This window comes from Hipposideros armiger, unplaced genomic scaffold (genome assembly GCF_001890085.2).
Source record: "Hipposideros armiger isolate ML-2016 unplaced genomic scaffold, ASM189008v1 scaffold_225, whole genome shotgun sequence".
NCBI classification, from domain to species: domain Eukaryota; kingdom Metazoa; phylum Chordata; class Mammalia; order Chiroptera; family Hipposideridae; genus Hipposideros; species Hipposideros armiger.
The window spans coordinates 1320522-1343775 of NW_017731575.1; the positions used below are offsets into that span (position 1 = coordinate 1320522).

The window sequence follows — 23254 nt, forward strand, 5'->3', positions numbered from 1 at the left end:
ACAAAGCTTTTGTGTTTCAAAAAGCCCACTTTTGGGCTTCATCTATTATACCATGTGATCTCCATGTTGTCATGAAACAAACTTCCTCTAGTGGTGTGCACCCTGTGGGTGCTCAATGCTTTTTGTTGAAGATGATAATAATGATGGCGATAATGATCATCATCTGGAATGAACAAATGGTAAGTAGCCAAAGGGGACCAAACAAGAGATAAGTATTTATGGAATTTATTGTAGTCATAATGGTGTAAATGGAAAAGTGATGGAACATCTAAAGAAGGAAAATGTTGGAGAGCAGATCTATCTTCATTTCAGTTTAGTTAAACTTGGAGTTTTATAACACTGAAATAAATGGGAGAGTGTTTTCAAATTAGTTCTTAACAAAAAAGAAACACAGAAACAACGACGTAATGACAATTTTGACATAAAGCAACTGGAAAAATTCCAAGTAGGGAATATGCATTAAAACTGAGCATATAGTATAACAACCAGCAGATGTGAAAACGTTTCACCCTGAGGTTATAAGGAAATGAATTAATGAATTCACAAGCAATTCTTTTTCTAATAGTCACATAAGAAAACTTGAGGCGATACTAGAATGCCTATGGCAAGCAATTTACTTGGTATCTGACTAATGGCATCTAACCCTGTGATGCTATAACGGAGGCCTGAAGACTTCATGATATGCTTTGATACTACCATCCACAAAACGACACACAGCAGGACAACTTTGGTCATGAGCTTTCTGTATATTGCACTTCATCTTTGTTTTCCACCACAGTTGACATTTTTTCTTTCCTTGCCCATATTGGACGTAAAACTACTCAGGGTTGGAATTGACTTTTGTTGTTAAGGGTAGCATAATCTGATCCAAATACGGCACAGTGCTGGCTAGAGCTTCCTATTAAATTCTACTTCCTTGTAAAATGTTTCATTGGTTGTCTGACTTTGGGCAAGTAGCAAAGGCCCTGGGTTTAACTTTCTTTGTTTAAGTGTTAGGTTCTTTCTAATTTAAAATGAGAGGATTTCTTATGGTTTTCACTTAAGTAGTAGATCACTACTCAAATTGCTTTAGCATAAAATTTATAATTGTACAAAAACTCAGGCAGAAATGACTGTAGGGGAACTATAATGACACTTGCTGTGAGGCCTCAGCAAGGCAAGTAGAGGCAAGAGAAATAGAATGAAGTGAAGGGCACTCCCAGAGCTGCTTAGCTCAGAGTATTACCTGCATCTTTCCCAGTTGGAAGCAGGCTTAAGAGGCAGGTTCTTTTCTTGGGTGAATATTTCTGTGAATGTGTTCTATAGAACATGCATTGCAAGAATATTTTATAGAAATTACATTAAAGAAGACTCTGTGGCAATATAAACATGGGGACGTGCTGGGTTACATAAAATCAAACAGGATTCTTCCATGACAGGGTTCCAGAGACCTTGATGGACTAATATGCATTCAAAACTTCATCAGGTATATTTCCCAGTACTCAGTAGTTCTCAAGCTCAACGCAATGTAATACACTTTTATTTTTCTTCATGGGCATTCTCATGGATTCAATTTTCCAATGAACTTATTTTTCTGCAAACATTCTTGTAAGTGATTTTTGGCAAATTCAAGTTCACCCTAGAGTGGGGCTCAAGGGATCTCTTTAATGTGAAATCTTGGCCTTTATATTAGACTAGTCCTTAATAGGCCCTAAATTTACAGATAACTCTTGGGGAAAAAAACATCTTCCAGAATTCATAAGTTCACCTTCAACTTGTTTTTGTTTGTACGGTTTTATTTTATTTGCTTGATCTTACTTTCTGAACAAGGGTTTGTTCAATTTCAACTGAAAGAATACTTTTTAAATATATCAGTTATTTATTTATTTCCCCCTGAGGTATTATGAATATATATTCCTTTTTACCATAAAGAATTTCAGGAAATATTTTATCATTAATCTCTTTATCGTAAATTGATGAACTTTACAACTGAAGTTTACTGAATGGCAGTAAAACCTCCATTGAGTTTTCTTAATTTTCATATATTCAATTACATTAACAACCCATCATACCCCTATGTAATTTATAATATGTAAAGTTTCAAATTTCTGATTTTCCTAGAATAAGATCAAAATTTGAGAATTGGCCAAAGAAAGTATAATGTTCTTTTATAATTTTAAAAACTTGAATGAGACAAAGTTCATTTTAGAGATACACAAACCAACTGAAAATCTGATCTTCAGGTGTGTCTTTATCTTTCATTTGAACATGAAAAAGGATGTCATAGTGATACACATTTGAGAAAAACAGGTTTAAATAAAGGAAAGCAGAATCCCTATTGGAGGATGAACCTATTACTTATTACATAGCATGTCTTCCTCTGCCTTTGGACAGCGAAAAGTCACTTATGAGGTATCTAAGAGGAACCTAATGTTTTGTATTTCATCTGCAAATAATCAAGAAAAAAATGTGTAGATGGAAAACTGACAAAGCAATTTTATCAAGATACTCTACATAAGCATTTGACAAACACATCATTTTTCAAATGTATTCATTTTGATGGGCTTTGCTAAGCATATTTCTAATCATTTTGTAAGCCTTCATATAGGATCTGAGAAATACTGGCTGATGGACATTCATTCAACTTTAGCTTATCAGAATATTGTTACATGAGAGCTATTTAATGCCCAAGCATTTCTCCACTCTGCTTAGGTAAAACTTTACTATCTTAAAAAATAACACTAAGGTGGAGGACAAAAGTACAAGAGCAATTCATATTTATTGGTATCACAGTTTATCACATAATATTGATATCATATTGATCTTGTCAGATGCAGAACCATCCATGCAAAATGCTTTACCTTAATAAAATGAAAGAATAGTTGGGGAGGAGGAAATGAAACATAGTTGGTTTGGTTTAACATTGAAGACCAAAGTGTAAGAGTCTTTAACTTATATATTTTCTAATTGTATATTTTGAAATTGCTGGGAGTAAGTAGATGGTTTAAGTTCTCATCGCAAGGAAAACTATGTGTAACTATGTGTGGTGATGGATGTTAACTAGTCTCATGGTGATCATTTCACAATTTGATATATATATATATATATCAAATCATTATGTTGTATACCTGAAATTAATATAATGTTATATATCTCAATAAAAATATATCTCAATTAAAAAAAGAACATGAACACTTTATTGCTTGATCACCTCTTCCTCACCCTGGCATGACAAACACATTTCTTGAATGTGAAAGATAGTTAAACTATTAATTCAGAAACCCCTGCACTTTTTGGTCTCAGGGGACTTTGTATTTTCAAAATTTTTTAAGACCCTATAAAGGTTGTCTATGTGGGTTATACATATCAACATGTATAGTGTTAGAAATCAAAACTAAGATATTTAAAATGCAAGAATGCACAAGCACACGTTTTATTAGCCATCGGAACAATGTCACCACTCATAGTATAGCTTCTGGGAAACTTTGCTGGATACTTGTAAGAGAATGAGAATAACACAAGCAAAAAAATATTTCAGTATTATGAGAATAGCTTTACTTATGGACCCCTAGAAAGGGATTCAGAAATGACCAGGAGACCCTAAACCACATTTTAGAACTGCTGCACTGATTTATTATCGATTTAATAAATATTAACAAATGTCTACTGTGTACTGGGCACTGAAAGAATACTCTAGATGCATGATTAAAGGCCTTGACCTCTTGATATTTTTATTGCTTACACAGAATGCAATGTGTAAGCTTCAAAATAAGCTTCTTGAAGGCAGAGATCATGTTTTACTCATAGTATAGTCTCAAAGTTCTGTGGACATACATTTTAAACGCTCAACAAAATCTTGCATAATAAGTGGTAGTTCTAAGGCTTATGTATACCACTAAATTTCTGTCCTTTATCTCTGAACCTATGATTATACACTTTATCTGAAAACATGCAAAGTTACACCATAAACAAAGACAGATAAGTCCCTAACTTATTCTGTGTATTCCCAAAATTAAATATAGAGAGAAAAAAACTAGAATAGGAGAAACCATGTCATGGCCGAAGAGACATAAAAGTAAGTTGGTTATTATTTACTTCTGTAGCATCATTCTCTGAGGAATTTTGAATGTTAAAGATTTATGGTACAATGGAACAGATATGCTCTTGGACTAAGACAAACTTGGGTTCAAATGCAAGGAGACCTAAGTCCAAGTTGTGCTACTGTGGGGAAAAGTTTTACTTGTCTGAGCCAATTTTTCTTAAAAAAAGGGGGAGAGGGGTGCAAAGAAAGAGGCCATTAAAACCAAATTAGATAATGGATATGAATAAAGTCTAAAACCTTTGAAAGATAATAAAAATATTAATTATAACAGTTTAAATCCTCACAGTAATTAATATTAGCAATTGTTATTTGCATTTACAAACGGAAAATACATATAATAGAAACAGAGATGGGAGTGAGATTGTTGACATAATCAAAAGGGCCTCTGATGACAATGACAAGAAGAGGCAGATGGTGATATATATATGAAATATATGCCTCAGAAAAGATTTTCTTTCTTTCTTCTTTCTTTCTTTCTTTCTTTCTCTCTTTCTTTCTCCCTTTCTTTTTTCTTCCTTTCTTTCTTTCTTTCTTTCTTTCTTTCTTTCTTTCTTTCTTTCTTTCTTTCTTTCTTTCATTTCTTTTTTTTTGCAGGGAAGCACAGGTGAAATGATTTTGAAAGAGAAATGTGGAGGCCTAAGAGATTTTAAGACCATTTTATGCATACTATTATAGCTCATGGTTCAGAATAGAATGAGGAGCCTACTTTTAAGTTTCTTGGTAATCTCTATAGTTAGTTATTTCAGAACTTTTCTAGGTTAAACACACACACACACACACACACACACACAACTATTTCTGGAAAAAGAAAAAAGTGAATAATAGAGTGACTAGAACCCTACTGGGTTTAAGCCAAAGATAAAAACACAGGCAATATATTTTAATTAGAGATATTCCTGTATCACTGTTTTAGTCAATAAAATTATGTTTTTCTTCTAGGATATATTATACAATCAGATGCCAAGACATGTTAGTTTTCCAACAGCTTTGCTGAGATATAATTTACATCAATATACTAATTTGGGGGTGGCTGGTTCGCTCAGTTGGTTAGAATGCAGTGCTCATAACACCAAGGTCGCCGGTCCGGTCCCCACATGTGCCACTGAATTGCACCCTCCACAACTAGATTGAAGCAACTACTTGACTTGGAGCTGATGGGTCCTGGAAAACACACTGTTCCCCAATAAACTTAAAAAAAAGAGCTCTATTAATCTGATGAAAAAGAAAATAATAAAGCTACCAAACATGACTTCAATTTTAAAAACAACCATTTCTATATATGCCTACATTAGAATTGGTTTTAAGAATACTTTATTGTTTATATTAACATTTTCCTTAAATTTTAAGAAAGGTTAATCTCTGTAAAAGATCTCTAATCATTATCACAAATAATCAACTTAAGACTAACTTTAGCACTGATGATGATACAGCGTTAAAATGGGAAGCAAGAAATAATTTAAGACCAATGTAAAATATAAGCCAAGCCATATAGATCAACTCTTACATTACAGCTACTGTAGAAAAATGAGTTATTGAATATAACATTCAATAAGCTAAAATAAATGAATAGGGCTATATCAAACTAGAAAGCTTCTGCACAGCAAAAGAAAACATCGACAAAATTAAGAGACAACCAACCAAATGGGAGAAGATATTTGCAAACAACTCCTCTGATAAGAGGTTCATATCCAAAATATATAAGGAACTCATGCAACTCAACAACAAAAAACAAACAATCCAATTAAAAAATGGGCAGAGGGCCTGAATAGGTATTTCTCCAAAGAGGACGTACAGATGGCCAATAGATATATTAAAAGATGCTCAACATCACTAATCATTGGAGAAATGCAACTCAAAACCACAATGAGATATCACCTCACGCCAGTTAGAATGACTATCATCAATAAGACAAATAATAGCAAGTGTTGGAGAGACTGTGGGGAAAAAGGAACCCTCATACACTGTTGGTGGGAATGCAGATTGCTCTGGAAGGCAGTGTGGAGGTTTCTTAAAAAATTAAAAATAGAATTACAATATGACCCAGCAATCCCTCTTTTGGGTATTTATCCCCCAAATCTGAAAAAAATTTACCTGTAAAGATATTTGTGCTATGATGTTCATTGCAGCTTCATTTACAGTGGCCAAGATATGGTAACAACCAAAGTGTCCTTGGATAGATGGGTGGATAAAGAAGATGTGGTATATAGACACAATGGAATACTTCTCTGCCATAAGGAAAGATGAAATACTGCCATTTGCAACAACATGGATGGAACTTGAATTATTGTGTTGTTGGAAAAGTCATGAAGTATTTTTTTCTGTTTTTCATTGCAAAAATGCATCATGATTTTTTCGACAACTCAATATTATGCTAAGCAAAATAAGTCAGACAGAAAAAGTCACGAACCACATGATTTCACCAATATGTAGGATATAAAACTGAAAGCGACAAAAAACAAGACAAACAAATAAAGAAACAAAAACTCATACACATAGGCAATAGTTTAGTGGTTACCAGAGAGTAAAGGGGGAGAGGTGTGGTAGATGAGGGTAAATGGGGTCAAATAAATGGTGATGAAAGGAGAACTGACTGAGTGGTGAACATACAACGTGATATATATATATATATATATATATATATATATATATATATATATATATATATGATGTATTACAGAATTGTACACTTGAAACCTATGTAACTTTACTAACCATTGTCACCCCAATAAACTTTAATGAATAAAACAATATAAGCCTAGCTACCAGATCAATTCTTACATTTACAGCTACTGTTGAAAAATGAGTTGTTGAATACAACTATTTTCATCCTGGCTACAGATTTCAGGCATGCATATGAGTACAATTATCTTTACCCAAAAACTGAACATTTGAATACTTATCAAAACTCAGAATTATTTTTGAATTGATTTTGTCTCATTAAATTCAGTTCTTCTACTGACATTAAATAAAAATCTTTCACTAGTTCAAGATATTTCTCTGCAGACACTACACTTGGTATTCACTAAATAGCATTAAAACTGAGAACCGTAATTTTTTTTTTAAGATTTTATTGGGGAATAGGGGGAGGGGAACAGCACTGGGGAATTGGGGAAGGGATACAGACAAGTTGCTGTCCTTTTGTTCTTCAGTCTAGTTGTAGAGGACGTCACTTCACTGGCCCATGTTGATATTGTGATCATTGTGCTCTTCCTGGGTGAGACAGCCACTCGCTGGCTGTTGGACAGCCTCTCATGGTGGCTGACAGCAGCTCACTAAAGCACACGCCAGCTGCGGGTCAGCCCCACTGAAGCCTACACCATCGCCAGAGACTCACATCAGCCCAGCTCCAGATTGAGCTGTTGTTCACCATCTTATCTGTAGAGGGAGCAGTGTCACTGGCCCACATGTGGGATCCGAACCGGGGCCCTACTTCTCAGAGCTGGAATTCCAAGCCAACTCTTAACCAATGCGCCACTCGGCTGGTCCAAAAATACATTTTTATAAATTTCTGTCAGCAGAAATTTATGAAACTATTTAGAGAAATTGAGAAAGGCCTTAATAAATATATTGAAAGACTCAATGTATTAAAGATATTAATTTTCTTCTAATTTATCATTAAATCAAATGCAATCCCAATAAAATTGTAGAGGCCTTTTTTTGAAAATGGACAATCTCATTTAAGAATACATAAAAAGCTAAAAGGTCCCAAAATAGTTAGGACAGTCTTGTAGAAGAATAAAGCTGGAAGACTTACACTAAATGTTGTTGATTTACTATAAAGTTATCACAATTAAGAGTATGAAATTGGTTCAAGGATGAGCAAGTATAATAGTAGAACATAATAAAGTCCAGAAATAGTCTCAAACATATATGGTAAACTGGTTTATAAGCAAGGTGACACCGAGATGTAGTGGGTTAAAGATTTTTTTTTTAAATAAATAGTTCTGGATCAATATGATGTATGTTTGGTAGAAACATTGAATTCTATCTTGTACTATGTAGAAAAATCAGTTCAAAGGAACTATACACCTAAATGTAAAAGCTGATAAAGTTTCTGCCTCATTAGTCATCAATGAAATGCAAATTAAAACTATTAAGGCAATTTCAAGTCCTGGGGAGGAACTGGCCATCTCCTGCACTACTTGGAGGAAATATAAGTTTATACCACCACTTTGGGCAACTAGCAATATTTGCTACACATATCCTATTATTTTTATTACATTGTCCTATAGCAAGCTTTTTAAATAATCACCAACGAGGTTGCCTTTTATTTTTAATTCCTAGCTATTTCATGGTTTTGCACTCTAAATGGGATCCTTTTTTCCCTTCTGATTGCATTTTCTAATTGGTTTTTACTGCACTATAGGAAAGCTTGATTTTCTATGTTGATCCTCTTTCTGGACATTTGTATTTTTCAGTTGTGTATTTAGGTAGAAACTCTTAGAATCTAAATTAACATCATTTTTATCTCATCTTTTCATGTAGTTTTCCACATTTTTTTCTTTTTTATATTATTGCTTTGGCAAAATTCTCCAGCAACATTGCTGAATATTACTGATGATAGCAGCCAAAATAATGTGTGCCTGACAAGTTAATGATAATCTTTCTAATATTTTATTATTAAAATTGATATTTTTGTAGGATTTGGGTAACTACTCTTTATCGGGTTAAGGGGGTTTTATCTAATCTCATTTTCTAGGAGATACTAGGAATGAGGGAGGAAGCTTATCAAATAGTTTTTTTCATGTCTTTAAAAATTATTTTTATATATTTTATTACATGTAATTTATTTATATAATTTATTATATATATATTACTTTATATGTGTTAATGTTAAAAATATTTTCACTTCTACCTTATTTTTTAAATATATCCTTGTGTTCTATTTGAAAATGATTTGTGTATGTATTTTGCATCTGTATTTTTATGCCCTTTTTCTGCTTCTCATTTGTTTGTTTTAGGATTAAGATAATGCTAGGTTTTAAAATGAGTTGAGAAGCTTTCCCTCTTTTTCTGTTCTTCATGTCAGAAACTATCTCTTCCTTATTGATTTTGAAGAGCTTAATCACAAAATCTTTTGGACTCATTCTTTCTTTCTTAGAAGTATATCTTGTCCACCGTTGACTATCATTTTTAAAAGAGAACTGACTCTGGGTGGTGAACACACAATGTGATATATAGATGATGTATTATAGAATTGTACATTTGAAATCTATGTAACTTGCTAACAATAGTCACTCCAATAAACTTTAAAAAAAAAGGAAAAAAGATCTTATAAGTTTTATGAACTTTTCTTGGGTCAATTTTGGTAATTGTACATTTTCCTGGGGAGAGGTAGTGACACTTTTTGTAGGTTTTCAAATGTATTGGTCTATACACATTTTACATGCTTTAATACTTTAATCCTCTTTATATGTGCAGTTAAAAACTAGTACTTACACTACTGATATATTTTATCTTTTCTCTTTTTTATTAGACTTACCAAAGTTTATCTTCTTTTAAACTGTTTTATTGTCTTTTCAGAGATCCAAAATTTGGTTTTAATGATCCAGTCTATTTTTTTTCTGTTACACAGCACACACACACACACACACACATATTTAGTTCTGTGAACTTTCTAAAATGATGGGTGGTCCATGTCTGTACAAGTTCTACTTGGAACAGTTTCAATGAACTGGTTACCTGTGAGAGACCTTCTATGATTTTTCTAAATGTATCTTAAAATAGTTTCTATGTTTTAAAGTGTGTAAAAGCACAAATATAATTCTTGTTTGAAACCTTCTTCTTCAACCAATGAAAACATTATATCTCTGCTAGACCTAGTCTTAGCATACCAAGTCAGAATTTTTATTAATGGCAGATCTCTGCTATTTGCTTCCTCTTTCCACCCTTCAATAATTAAACAGAATTACCAAATCCAATATTGTATTGTCCACTGAGACTGTCTCATCTTAGTTACAATTATAATTATTTTGCTCCTGTATATTGTTTGACATTCCAAACATCAGAGACCTCAAGACATTTGGGACTACAAGTAATTTCTCTATATCCATAACATTTCATGCGCTATTTACTTGTCTTCTGAACTCAGTTTACAAATTTTAATTGCTTTGTATAAATGAACTCTAAAATGTAAGATGTTTTACTTAAGAAACAATTCTCTCACTCATTCAGCTCTCACTAGGAGTAAGAAGCATGAAGGTTGGAATACTTTAGAAAAACAGTATTTCAAAAGATTCAGTCAGATACAAAGTTAAAGAAAGCTATATATTTCCCCTCTGGTGGCTTAAAATGCCACAAACCACTGACTAACAAAAAATGGAAAAATCCCTTTCTGACTAGCTAGCATTTTACTTTCTTTGGAAGTAAAGGTGAAGATGTCCCTATGACTGCCAATGACACTCCTCAAATTGAGGGTCAGGCAGACGTCTACTTCAGCTAGAAATGAACTTGCCATTTCCTTGATGGTTTCAAGACTCAGAGCAAACATTGGTCTAAAGGCTGCAGTCATTCTATTGCTCACTTCCTGATTTACAGCATCTGGGGACAGAGTGATTGTCCTACAACACAGACAGATGGTTAAGAAAGTGAAAGGCATGCTATATTGATAATTTTGCTTACAGAGAGAATGTATAAAAATACTGTGCAAAAGTTTACTTGTATACTCGGGTGTTTTGCCTTTCCTATCTATCTCTGTCTCTATATTTGCTTTATACTCAATCCCACCTCAGGCCAATTTTGCAAAAATAGATTAGGCAGATTGGACTGCTCATTTTTGCCTGCTGCTAAATAGATGCATTAGCTTTATGCTGCTAAAATAAGCTACCTTTTTTTCTTCTGTTCTCTTTGGATCTCTGTGTTTGCTGAAGTTGAGGTGGTTTTAGTGATATAAAGAAGAAAAAGCCGCTGCCTGCTCTGCTTTGCAAACTGCCATTCATTTCAGGAAAATAACTCTCTGCCTGTTGACTGGAGATCCAGCTGCTTGTCATGTTAGACCATGTGGAGTCTGCTGCTGAGTCCAGCTGTACAACAGAGATCAGTGCCCTAAGGACTGAGCACAGAAATGCTGTGATCCCTGGCAGTGACAGGGTCTCTGCTAACAAGCCTCTAGACATTCAAGATGAAATGTCATCACCCAGCACAGCTATCACAGAAGGATGAAACAAAGCATCTAAAGACCTTTAATAGCAACATAGTCTGGGAAATAAGTGAAGCATCCCTGGTGTAGTTCCCCATTCTATGGAGTTAATGTCAATTCTGTGAGCAAAGCTGACCCCTTTTATCACCTTTATCCCCAATACTCAGAGATGAAAAGATAACTTGTAATAACAAATCTTCCCATGATTGAGCTTAAAGCATTCTTTGATTTTACTGCTAGTGGTCATCCATTACTCAACAATTATAAAATGCCTATTGTGTGTTTCTCTGTCAGAAGTTGAAGTAGACAAAGAAATCAATAGTCAGATTCTCTGCCTTCCTAGAGTAGCAGGTAAGAGTCGGTCAATTTTTATTTCAGGTCTCCAATCCTCCTGTGCTGGCCTAATCCAATGACTGGCCTCCTTATGAGGAGAGGGGAATTAGGACACAGACACAGAGGGAAGAAAGCCATGTGAAGATGGAGACAGAGATTGGAGTGAGGCATGTACAAGCCAAAAGATGCCAAGGATTTCCAGCAACCACAAGAAACTGGGAAAGAGCCATTGAACAAATTCCTCCTCTGCCTCCAGGGGAATAAACTCTGCTGACACCTTGATTTTTCAGACTTCAGGCATCCTGAACTGTGACACCATAAATGCCTGTTGTTTTAAACCACCCAGTTTGTGGTAATTTGTTACTGCAGCCCGAAGAAATTAGGTTTTACCATTCTTGGGCTAGGTTATAAAAGAGAAGGTTTCAGATTTAGTATAGTCCAAAGAATGAGAGACAGACATAGTAGTTACTGTGCAGCACTCAACGACGGATTATTCCTTTGAAGCTCTATTAAGCTAGTTCCAATCTTGTAACAAATGATAAGAGCCAAGATCTGTTTCTGTGACTACTTCTACAAGTAGTGCCACCTTAAGAAGGTTCTAGAAGCCCTAAATTGAAAAGGCAACTGTCAGTAGGAATGTTTCTCTCCAGGTCAATTCCTTTGTTTAAACAGGTAACATACAAGCCCCAGCTCCTTCCTGGCTGTGGAAAAGAACAAGTCACATGTGCTATCAGTTATCTTCCATTTTTGTCAAGGATGAAAGCACGATCACTAGAAAATGACATTATTTTGGCTATTGATGTGGCTAAAGTTTTCCTGGGCCCATTATTGTTTGGCGCTATGTAATGTGTGATCATAAGCAATGAGTGTGTTTTAAAAACATGCCAGCACTAATATATCCAAAGAGTGCCATCCATCAAAATAGTTACTTTGGCAACACACACCTCACCATTGCCACCCCTACTCTGAACATTGCTAGAACTACTCTTGTGCAATTTTCTTCAAATCTAGTTAATGAGCCATGTAAGAAAATCAGCCTCATAAATGTATAGTCATATATAATTTTGACCATTAAGAATGTCATCATGCTTGATGGATATTATCTACCTCATCCATCAGAATTGGCTTTGAATAACTTTTGACCATTTCCCCAAATAAAAGCCACCATCCAGGCACTAATACTTGCCTCCAACAAGCACATTCAAAAGAATAATAGCTTCTAAGTTTCCTCTCAAAAGAATGCTTAGCACAATGCCTTGCAGATGGTTGACATCCAATGAATATTGGTGGAATTGCTTTAAATGCACTGTGTGGGTTCTGAAGACAACACCAAAGGAGGAATTCCAGAAATTAAATTTTAGGAAGTATTACATCAAGTATATAGCTTTCTAACATGAATTGTAGGAAGGAAATAATATTCAATTACATATTCAAATTGTAATCCATATTAAAAATAAGAAATATTACCTTATTGCCACATTAATACAAATCATATTCTTCTTAACCATAAGGAGATACAATCTTACGAATTTTACAAATTACAAAGAGCACAGGCACAACTATACTTATGATTCAGTTTTGCTTTCGTTTACTTTTTATTTTCTTGGATGACGAATAACATAGTGTAACATGATTTCGTGACAAATTTATTTTTTGCTCCATTTTGTTGTTAGACGCCATCTATTCATTTTCTTGTCAAAGTATAACTGTGAATCTAGAGGTTACATTTGTAAAAGCAGCAGGAAAACAGTTAAACAGACTGAAACAAAGACTAAAACCACTAGCATTGTGATAACTAAAGCACAGGTACTGTAAATTGTTTTCTCACCCCAAGAATATTGTGAGATAAGGTTCAGAGAGGAAAAAAATGGATTATAATGAAGGATTAGATGACAAATGTGATTGGATGTCAATAGAAAAAAAAAGTGACAGAAGATGTTAAATACAGCATTGTAGTGATAAAGCATTTTAGTGGTAATATTTCCCTTCAGTAGCCTTACCGCTTATCCTGGCTCCTTGGCCAGTCACTCTAACAGATATAAAATGACAAGTCAAAGCAAAGCCACTAGTGTTTTTTTTTTTTTAAAGATTGAACATGGTATTAGGTTTTAAAAGTGACTCAACTTGTAGGAATGTAAATCAGGGCAGCTGCTTTGGAGAGCAGTTTGGTGGTTTCTCAAAAGATTAAACAGGGTAACCATATGACCCAGCAATTCCACTCCTTGTTGTGTACCTAAGAGCAATGAAATACATATCCATACAAAAACTTGTATATGAATGTTCGTAGCAGCATTATTATTCATATTAGCCAAAAGGAGAAGCAGCTGAAATGTTGATCAGCATGAATGGATAAACAAAAAGTGATGTATTCATACCATGGAATATTATTTAGCAATAAAAAAATAAAGTACTGATACATGCTACAACATCAATGGACCTTGAAAACATATGCTACAGAAAAGTAGCCAGTCACAAAAGACCACATATTGTATCATTCCATATATATGGAATGTCAAAGTAGGTAAATCTATAGGGACTGAAAATAGACTAATGATTGCCAGAGGCTGGGGGGAGATGGAGAGATTGAGGAGTGGCTGCTACTGGTCAGAGGTGTCTTTACAGGTGATGAAAATGTTTTAAAATTGATTGTGGTGATGGTTGTACAATTCTGTGAATTGTACCCTTTAAATGAGTGAATTGTGTGGTATATGAATTATATCTCAATAAAGCTGTTAAAAATGACTCAAATCTTTTTTGAAAGCCACAAGCCCTATGTTAAAAGAATTTTCTTTCTAGGTAACATTAACTCGCCCAGGTAAGATAAAGAATGATATTGAATTCTCAGTATTTGAGAAAAGTGCAGCTTCTGATGTTCCCCCAGTAGTAAAATGGGTTAAGTCAAATATGAGGTAGAGATATTTTATCTGTTAGTAGTGTTTTCTCAGAGCACATCATGCTCACCAAGAGTCAATACATTTGATGTCTCGCAAGCAAAACTAGCTCTTAGGAGACCGTCCTAGCCACTGTTGTTTCTGAGTGTACCTAATGTCTCATAAAGTCAAAGCCATCACAGTAAGCATTTCAGGGACATCCAGTGTCATTCATAGCTACAGTTTCTTTAGAAAGTCAACACTGACTGATGTCCCTTCTGTTATTATTTAAACTCTTGTTTATTGGGCATTTATCTGTGCCAAGGATTTACCGAATTTTATGGGTATTCTCTTATTTGATCCTTATAACAATGCAACATTGTATAACACCAAGGGGGGACACCACAAAAATGGATACAATGTTCAACTCAGCCATTCTAAATTTCATTATCCCCAGTGGCTCAGAGGGGGGTTTCAGAGCCTTCCCCAAAATATCATCACCAGTAAACAGTGGAGCAGAATGTGATGTTTGGCCCATCTGGCTCAGATATGTAGTAGGCAAAACTCCAGGCTGAAAGTTAGTGGAGGCCATTTGTTAGTACAGGGAAGGAGATCATGTCAGTACAGCATAGGGACTGAGCATGAGGGACCTGTTTGCAAATACTGGTTTAATCACTTAATATTGTAGACTGTGATCAATTATTTATGCTCCTTTGCCTCATTTTTCTCGGCTCTAATAGCAGAATGATAATAGTATATAATAGTATTTTGATGTTTCAAATGAGATATCCCCTTAGAAAAGTCATTAAAGTGTCTGGTGCACTATAAAGCTATCCACAAACGTTCGTCAATTAAGGTGTTTGTGAATTTATGACATTATAGGGCAACCATATTACTGACTCTGTCCACGCTTCGGAAGCAACAGTTGAATGGCAGGACTATTCAATTACTCTAGCTGTCTTAGTGATTAAGTTGGCTCTCCCCATCATGGGTGGATTAGGGAAGATTAAATCATTAATGATTTGCATATGTAAATTACATACAAAGCTGATTTCAAGTATATATGTACTTATACATTTCCGGACTCTTGGGCATGGAGTAGTGTATGTTTAAGAACAGAACGGTGTTTTACAGATCTGGAGGACTGGGACATATTTTGCCTCTATTCACTTGTGAACAGGCATGGAATAATAATGTTCAGTTATTTCAATTCTCCTGCACAAAACACCTGTATTTGAGAATCTGCATTTGAGAAACATTTATATTTGAGAAACAATCCATTAATATGTCCTTAAAAGAAAGCAATGAGTATGCTCTCTATACATTAATATGGAAGCTCTTCAAATATAGTATTAAGCAAAAAAAAAAAAAAGCCAGTTGTGGAATTGTGTGCATTATATGATAAAATTGGTGTAAAGAGGAAAAAATATAAATATATAATTGTATCTTCTCACATAGTGCAAAATGACTCTATGTATAAAAATTTGTGGATGAACAATAGTTACCTCTGAGAAAAATGAGAAGTGGACGTGAACAGCTAGAATCGAAAGACTCTTTACTCTAGGCCATTTTGCATTTGTTGATTTATACTTGTGAATGTATTACTTATTCAAAAAGTCAAACGCATAATTAAAAAAAATAAATCTCTCCAATGGCTTTTGGTTAGGGGAAGATGAGGAAGCATACTTACAACATTGTCTAATAAATGATAATCGTTTTGAAGAACAGAGGGAAAAAAAGGCATAGTGAATTCTTAGTTGTCACTTAGGGAAAAAAATGCACATGAAGAGCCAGTTATTTTCAATCACCATATTTATAATTATAAACCTGAGAATAAATAAAAAAATTCATGTATCACAAAGAGAAACCCCAGGTGGTGGTGGGTAGCTAAGGAGGGGAAACATAGCTGAACAGCCAGACTCTGTTGCCCAGGAGAAGATCGTGACCTTGAGAGACCAGGTGTGCAGAGACACATTCAAGGAGAGTCCAGTTCAATTATATTTTTGCACTTACTATTTTAAACTACAGAACTGTTTGCTCATAATTTACAAAAAGCTAACAGTTCAAAAAATGTTTGCTTTAGCACATTATCTATGTTATATAATATAGAACATAAGGTATGGCTAAATGCATAATAAATGTATTTATTTTATAAAAATTTTAGTTAGTACAAATACACCCAGGAAATTATCTGATGCTATTTTGCATTGAAAAAAAAAAAAAAATATATATATATATATATATCAAGGTTTATCTGAAGATGGGGGGAAAAAAATTTTGGAGCCAGGAAGACTGTGTTGTATCATTACCACATGCCCCGCAGTATAGCAAATCACTTTTCTATTATGATGTGATGTGATTTTTTTTAACAGTTGATTACTTACAAAAGTGATTTAGAACAATTTCATAACTTGGATTCATCTAAGAAAGAAATAATCTGTAAATTGTAAGTAACTTGGGGTCAAAATGGTGTCTTATTTATTTTGTACTCCATAATCAGGTGCATAATAAACACTAAATAATTTTTTAAGAATACATTTAGGATGACAAGCTCAGCTCTGCCAATTTGTTTTTCAAATTGATTTAGGGCTAACAGACGCAGCTCTGCCTGTGTGAACAATGGGAGTGTTGCAGTTTATGGGTTGATGTCACTCATAGTCCCATGAGGAACACTTTCCCCTTTTCCTTTCAGAAGAAAAATTGGTCCAAGGATAATAGGCCATCTAGTTTGAGACATCTTGTATGCTAGAGTGAATTAAAACAAACAAACAAACAAAAAAATCATAGTTTGAGTTTTTTCCTCTGGCCATCAGATTACATGTATGTTCATGGGAGAAAAAAACTTAGTGAATTACTGGATGATTTGAGCCCTCAGGTACGTTTGCCTAGAGGTGGCTTTTCAGATTGAAGAGAATAATGAATAAAAAACAAGAAACTTGAATATATAAGTCCTGGCCCTGCTACTTCCAACTATGTGACCTTGAACAATTCATTTTACTTAAGCTTTAATTTTCCCCATTGGAGAAATAGGGTAAAGGAAGAAGGCAGAGGCGGGACTGCTGGTTTTGATGACCAGATCACTTAAGATAGCATGTAGGTTCTAAGAAATATATCAGAATATTACATCAGACTATTGACCACCCTTTCCTTCTAGTTCTCACACTTCGGTGGTTTGCTTGTGGGTTTTTGTCTACACATATCACATGGGTTCAGCTATATGGATTTATTCAATTTGGAATTTGGCAAATCATGTTTGTTATTCTGGGTCACATGCTAAGCATGCCTTCCCTGGGCTCCATCCTGCCTTCATCCTTTCCATGCCTTAAATTTCCCCCAATTTCCCAAATCTTCCTGACAACCCTCTGTTCTCTAGTTTGGTGTTTTCTACTGAATTAACAACTCAACATTCGTACTGCAATTTCTAGCTCAAAATTATATAATTCTTAGTGAAATAGCTCCCGCCAAAGGAAATATTGTTTTAAGTCTCTTTATTCAGAAATAAATGTGTTTATCCCTAAAATTATAATGAGCACAATAAAGTTTTGAGTGAATCAGAGGCATTAAAGATCTTTCAGTGACTTATAGTTATTATTATGCATATCAATTTTCACTGTATGCCATTGTGAAGGCATTTTGATTATTGGAGTATACTGCAAAATGGCCTACATCCTTGTGATCAATAAGTCTCAGAGTTGTTAGCTAGCATTTTGTCAAGCCTTTGTGTATTTAGGATTGTTCTTTAAAAGCCAATTCTTGCCTAGAGGTTTTTTATTGACTTCTATTGATTCTTCTATCAATTCCTGTAGCGCTTTCAACTCTCTTACAGTTCAATCGCTTACTTATGCAGATACAAGTTTTGCTCTTTTCATTCCTACACTGACAATCTTATATCATCTACTATTATTTTAATCTACTGATATCAATGGAGTAAGTCAAATGAGTTGAGAACATGATACATAGTACTGCAAATGCATTTCTTTTTTTTTTAAGATTTTATTGGGGAATTGGGGGGATGGGAACAGTGCTGGAGAATTGGGGGAAGGGCAACAGACAAGTTGCTGTCCTTTTGTTCTTCAGTCTAGTTGTGGAGGGCATCGCTTCACTGGCTCAAGTTGGCACCATCATTACGCTCTTCACGAGCGAGGCGGATCAGTCGCCGGCTTCTGGTTGGCCGCTCACTACAGCTGCTGGCCGCTCACACTGACTGCTGGCTATACACGGTAGCTCATGGCAACCCACTGCAGCAGGGGCTACTGCCTACGCCATGGCCTGCGACTCACGGCAGCCCAGCTCCAGGTTGAGCTGTTGTTCAGCATCTTAGCTGTAGAGGGCAGTGTCACTGGCCCTCATATGTGGGATCCGAACCGGGGCCCTCTGGCATCCCAAGCCAGCTCTTAACCATTGCGCCACTCAGCCGGCCCTACAAATGCATTTCTTAATCATGCAAAGGGTAAATTAAATATTGTCTCTCTAGCCTTTTGTACTTATATTAATAATACATTTAACAAAAAAAAATACAGTTAACTATCACTATTTCAATTTATTTGAAACAAACTATAAATACAACAGTAATTATTGTATCACAAAATTTTTTACAGTTTTTAGGGACAATTATGAGACGATGATGGCTTTAGATGTAAACAGAGAAGAGAGTCACTCTATTGTGTTATTAAAGGACACTTAGAAACCATTTTTCCCCAAACATCTCCCCTAAAAGTTTACCAGGTGCCACGTGTTTCCACCACTTGAGCCATCTCCTTTTTTAAAGCACTATATTCAGAACATCTTTATTTTATGCAGACTCATTCTTTAGGGATTTCTATAACCTAACTGAACACATTTTTGCAATTTATTTGTCAGGTTATTTAGCTACCTCTTGACAGAGTAGAGGTTAGTTCTGAGGGAAAAATTAAAGAAGGCAGGTACATTTTGAGGGGAAGAAAAAAGAAAAGACACAAGAAAATATTTAAATTATAAAATACAGAGTAACAAAAATTGGTCATGATGGTTTTACTCAAGCTGTCGTTTGGGTTTTCATGTAAGAGACAGGAACAGAAGATTGAACTGAAAAAAAAAATGGTATAATATGATAATGGACTTGCCCTGGGATACATGAAGAAATGAAGGGATGGGTTGGACCACAGGTAAAGGCTAGGTGAATGGTCCCAAGTCACAGGGAAAGACTTAGAATGCAGGGTTAACACAGGTATCAGAAGAAGAGGAGACTCATGCACGAAGAGACTGCAAAGTGAGCAAGGCTTTGTAGGATTTCATAGCAGTACTGTGCGACAGGATCAAGGAGGACTTCTTTCTTCTTCTTTTTCTTTTAAAAACAGATTTTATTAGGGAATTGGGGAAGGGGAACAGTGTTGGGGAATTGGGGAAGTGGAACAGCCAAATTGTTGTCCTTCAGTCCTAGTTGTGGAGGGCGCAGCTAGCTCAGCTCCAAGTCCAGTCGCCATCTGGCTGACTGTTCGGCAGCTGAAGGCCGCTCAGCTCACTGTGTCATGTTCAGTCTTTGTTGCAGGTGGGCGTAGCCCACCATCCCATATGGTAGTTTAACAGGCAACCTTGTTGTTAGTAGCACGTGCTCTCACCAGCTGAGCCATCCTGCCACCTGTTGGCAGCTCAGTGGCAGCTCAGTTGGAGCGCAGCTCACTGGTCTATGTGGGAATTGAACCGGGGACCCTGTTGCTCAGAGCTAGTGCCTTAACCAACTGAGCCACTCGGCCGGCCAAGGGCAGATTTCTTGAGGATTTCTCAGCCAGACAAGGGAGTGCTTGAGCAGTTAAAATTGACACCCATCCTTCAACTGGCAGAGCATGACAGAGATTGTCAAGGCCACACATACTGCTGTGGTTACCCTTGCAGTGACTGTATGCATATCACACTGTGCTCTCAAAACATCATTTCTGCACCCAAACTATCTAGATATCTCTAATATGCATCCATCACTTTGGCTTCTAAGCTTCTGCTTTTTGAATTCACTGTTCTCTTTACAAACAAGGTGCCTCATTAAGATCCTGACAGGAACTGCCAGAAGGACTTATGAGCCTCCCTTTCTACAGGTCTTAGCCAACACAGCCTAAAGTGGCATTTTCAAACCCAAACTCCAGCTGTCTTTTCTGCTGATGGAAACTTTTGTGGCAGAGTGCAAATAGCTCAGCAAGTGATTTTAGGGTGGATGTGAAATTTCTGCTGCACTGCCAAAGGGGGATTTCTCAGGAGCATTTCTTCATGTCAGTCTCTACAAACATCAAGCAGCGCCTTGTGGCAGCTAGACTGACACTTACTGAATCTTCCCCAGTTTTTGCTTATGCTGAGACAAGGTTTTGACGTCAGCATCTGGATTGTGTGGGGATAAAGAGGTAGCTATCTGACCCATCACCTTTTCCTGAGTTCATGAAAGGTCAGCAGCAATTTTGGTTTGTCAAGGGGAGGATATGAGACATTTTGGTGAGATAAAGCCCCTAGTAAGGGAGACATTGCAGTGAACTTATCCTGGGTTTTTTTTTTCCTGGCTAACTTAGTTGAATAAATTTTACGTTTAGTGCACCCCTGGAGATGGACTGTGCAGCAGTAAAAGAACAAAATCAAATCTTTTTGCCGAAAGGGAAGAGACAAAGCCATATGAGAAGGATATCTGATTCAGAAGGATACATGGAAAAGATTCAGAACAGGTAATTTAATATAGAATATAACTTTAGTGGTAATTTAAATGTGATAGCATTGGCTACACAGTACATTTCAAGTTAGTGGTGGATTGCATTGATTTTTAAAAAATATTCCCAGTTCTATATGGGATTACATCAAACTTAAAAGTTTTTTCACAACAAAGGAAACTATCAATAAAACAAAAAGGAAGCCTACTGAATGGGAGAAGAAGGTATTTGTCAACGATATATCTGATAAGGGATTAATATCCAAAATTTATAAAACACTTATGCAACTCAACACTAAAAAAACAAACAACCCAATTAAAAATGGGCAGAGGACATGAAGAGACATTTCTCTAAAGAGGACATACAGATGGCCAACAGGCATATGAAACAATGTTCAACCTCGCTAATCATTAGGGAAATGCAAATAAAAGCCATAATGAGATGCCACCTTACCCCAGTAAGAATGGCTGTCATCAATAAATCAGCAAACAACAAGTGCTGATGAGGTTGCGGGGAAAAGGGAACCCTGGTACACTGTTGGTGGGACTGCAGATTGGTGCAGTCACTATGGAAATCAGTATGGAGGTATCTCAAAAAAGTGGAAATGGAACTACCTTATGACCCAGCAATTCCACGCTTATCCAGGAAAACCCAAGACACTAATCCAAAAAAATATATGCACCCTTATGTTCATTGCAGCGCTATTTACAATAGCTAAGACTTGGAAATAATCGAAATGCCCACCGGTAGATGACTGGATTAAGAAACTGTGGTAGATTTACACAATGGAGTATTACTCAGCTATAAAGAAGAAGGAAATCATACCATTTGCAACGATATAGATGGAACTAGAGAACATTATGCTAAGTGAAATAAGTCAGCCAGAGAAAGACAAATACCATATGATCTCACTTATACGTGGAATCTAAAGAATTGAATGAATGAGCAACGTAAACAGAAATAGTCTCAGAGACACAGAGGAAAAACTGATGGTTGCTAGTTGGGAGGGGGTGGGGACGAGGCAGAAGGGGAAGGGACGAGACAACATAAATTGGTAACTACAACACTGCCTCAGGGATGGAAAAGACAGTTTGGGGAATAAAATCAATAATGTTGTAAATATTTTTTAAGGGGTCAGATGGTCTCATGTCTTGTCAGGGAGACCACTTCATGGATGGTGTAGAGGCCTGACCACTGCACTGTACATCTGAAGCTGCCATTGAATAATACTATATGTCAGCTATAATTTAATACATATATATTCATGGGATGTGTAGAGTGTGGGGAGTGGAATCAATGTAATTGTAATAGACATGTATGATATCGGGGGTGGAGGGGCAGTTCATGGGGGGAGGGTGTTGTCACTTTGTGAGGGGTGAAAAGGATAACTGTTGCATTGTTTTGTACACTTGAAACTAATAATGATAATAAAAAAATAAAATAAAAAAAATAAATAAAAAAATAAAAAACAAAAACAAAAAAACAAAAATAAATAAATAAATAAAAATATTCCCAGTTCTGAAGGAAATGGGAACCAAAAATGAATTTAGAAGACCAGAGTGGGAGAGCCTGATAGATGTTTATCAAACCCATTTCTTCTTTTTTCCTGAGCTCCTAGCTTGACTGCATTTACTGGCCTCCCATGTGTGGCCATGTGACTGACTTCCAATAAATGAAAAAGGAAACGTGAGTAGCTTGTGCCACTTTGCAGCCAAGCCCACTGCTACCACCTCAGGAGATGCTTTATGCTTTGCCTCCTTCTGATTGGCTTGAAAAGGGGTTATTCTCCCAAGCAACTTTGGAAGCTACATTTGGGAAGATGACTGATCCCTGTAGGTCATCACTTGGAAAAGCAGAGCCTATTGATTAGAAACACCCAGCTTAGACTTTGCATAAGCAAGAAATAAGTTTATATTGGGGTTAAGCCTTTATGCATTTTGGAGTTTATTACAACAGATTAACTAATGTGGCTTTAGCTAACTAACAAACAATCCCTTAAAATGTTCATGTGGAAGGCATTCATGTTTTTCTGGCAGTACTGTATAAAATACCACACAGCTACACCACAATGGTGCCAATTAAGATTTGACCAAATAAGAAGACACTGTATACCATATCAATGCAATCTTTTTCTTTCCTGATAGATGCAAATGACTTGGGAACTTAATGG

General features: G+C 35.8%; 1 long non-coding RNA gene across 2 annotated transcripts in view; it reads left to right on the plus strand.

Moving 5' to 3' along the window:
• The window catches only part of LOC109389212 (uncharacterized), a 39387-nt gene that overhangs the window by 9326 nt on the left and 6807 nt on the right, over positions 1-23254 (plus strand). For both annotated transcript variants that reach the window (XR_002125362.1, XR_002125361.1), the window contains one exon: positions 20974-21102. This is a non-coding gene — a long non-coding RNA (uncharacterized LOC109389212). The remainder of the gene's footprint in view (positions 1-20973; positions 21103-23254) is intronic.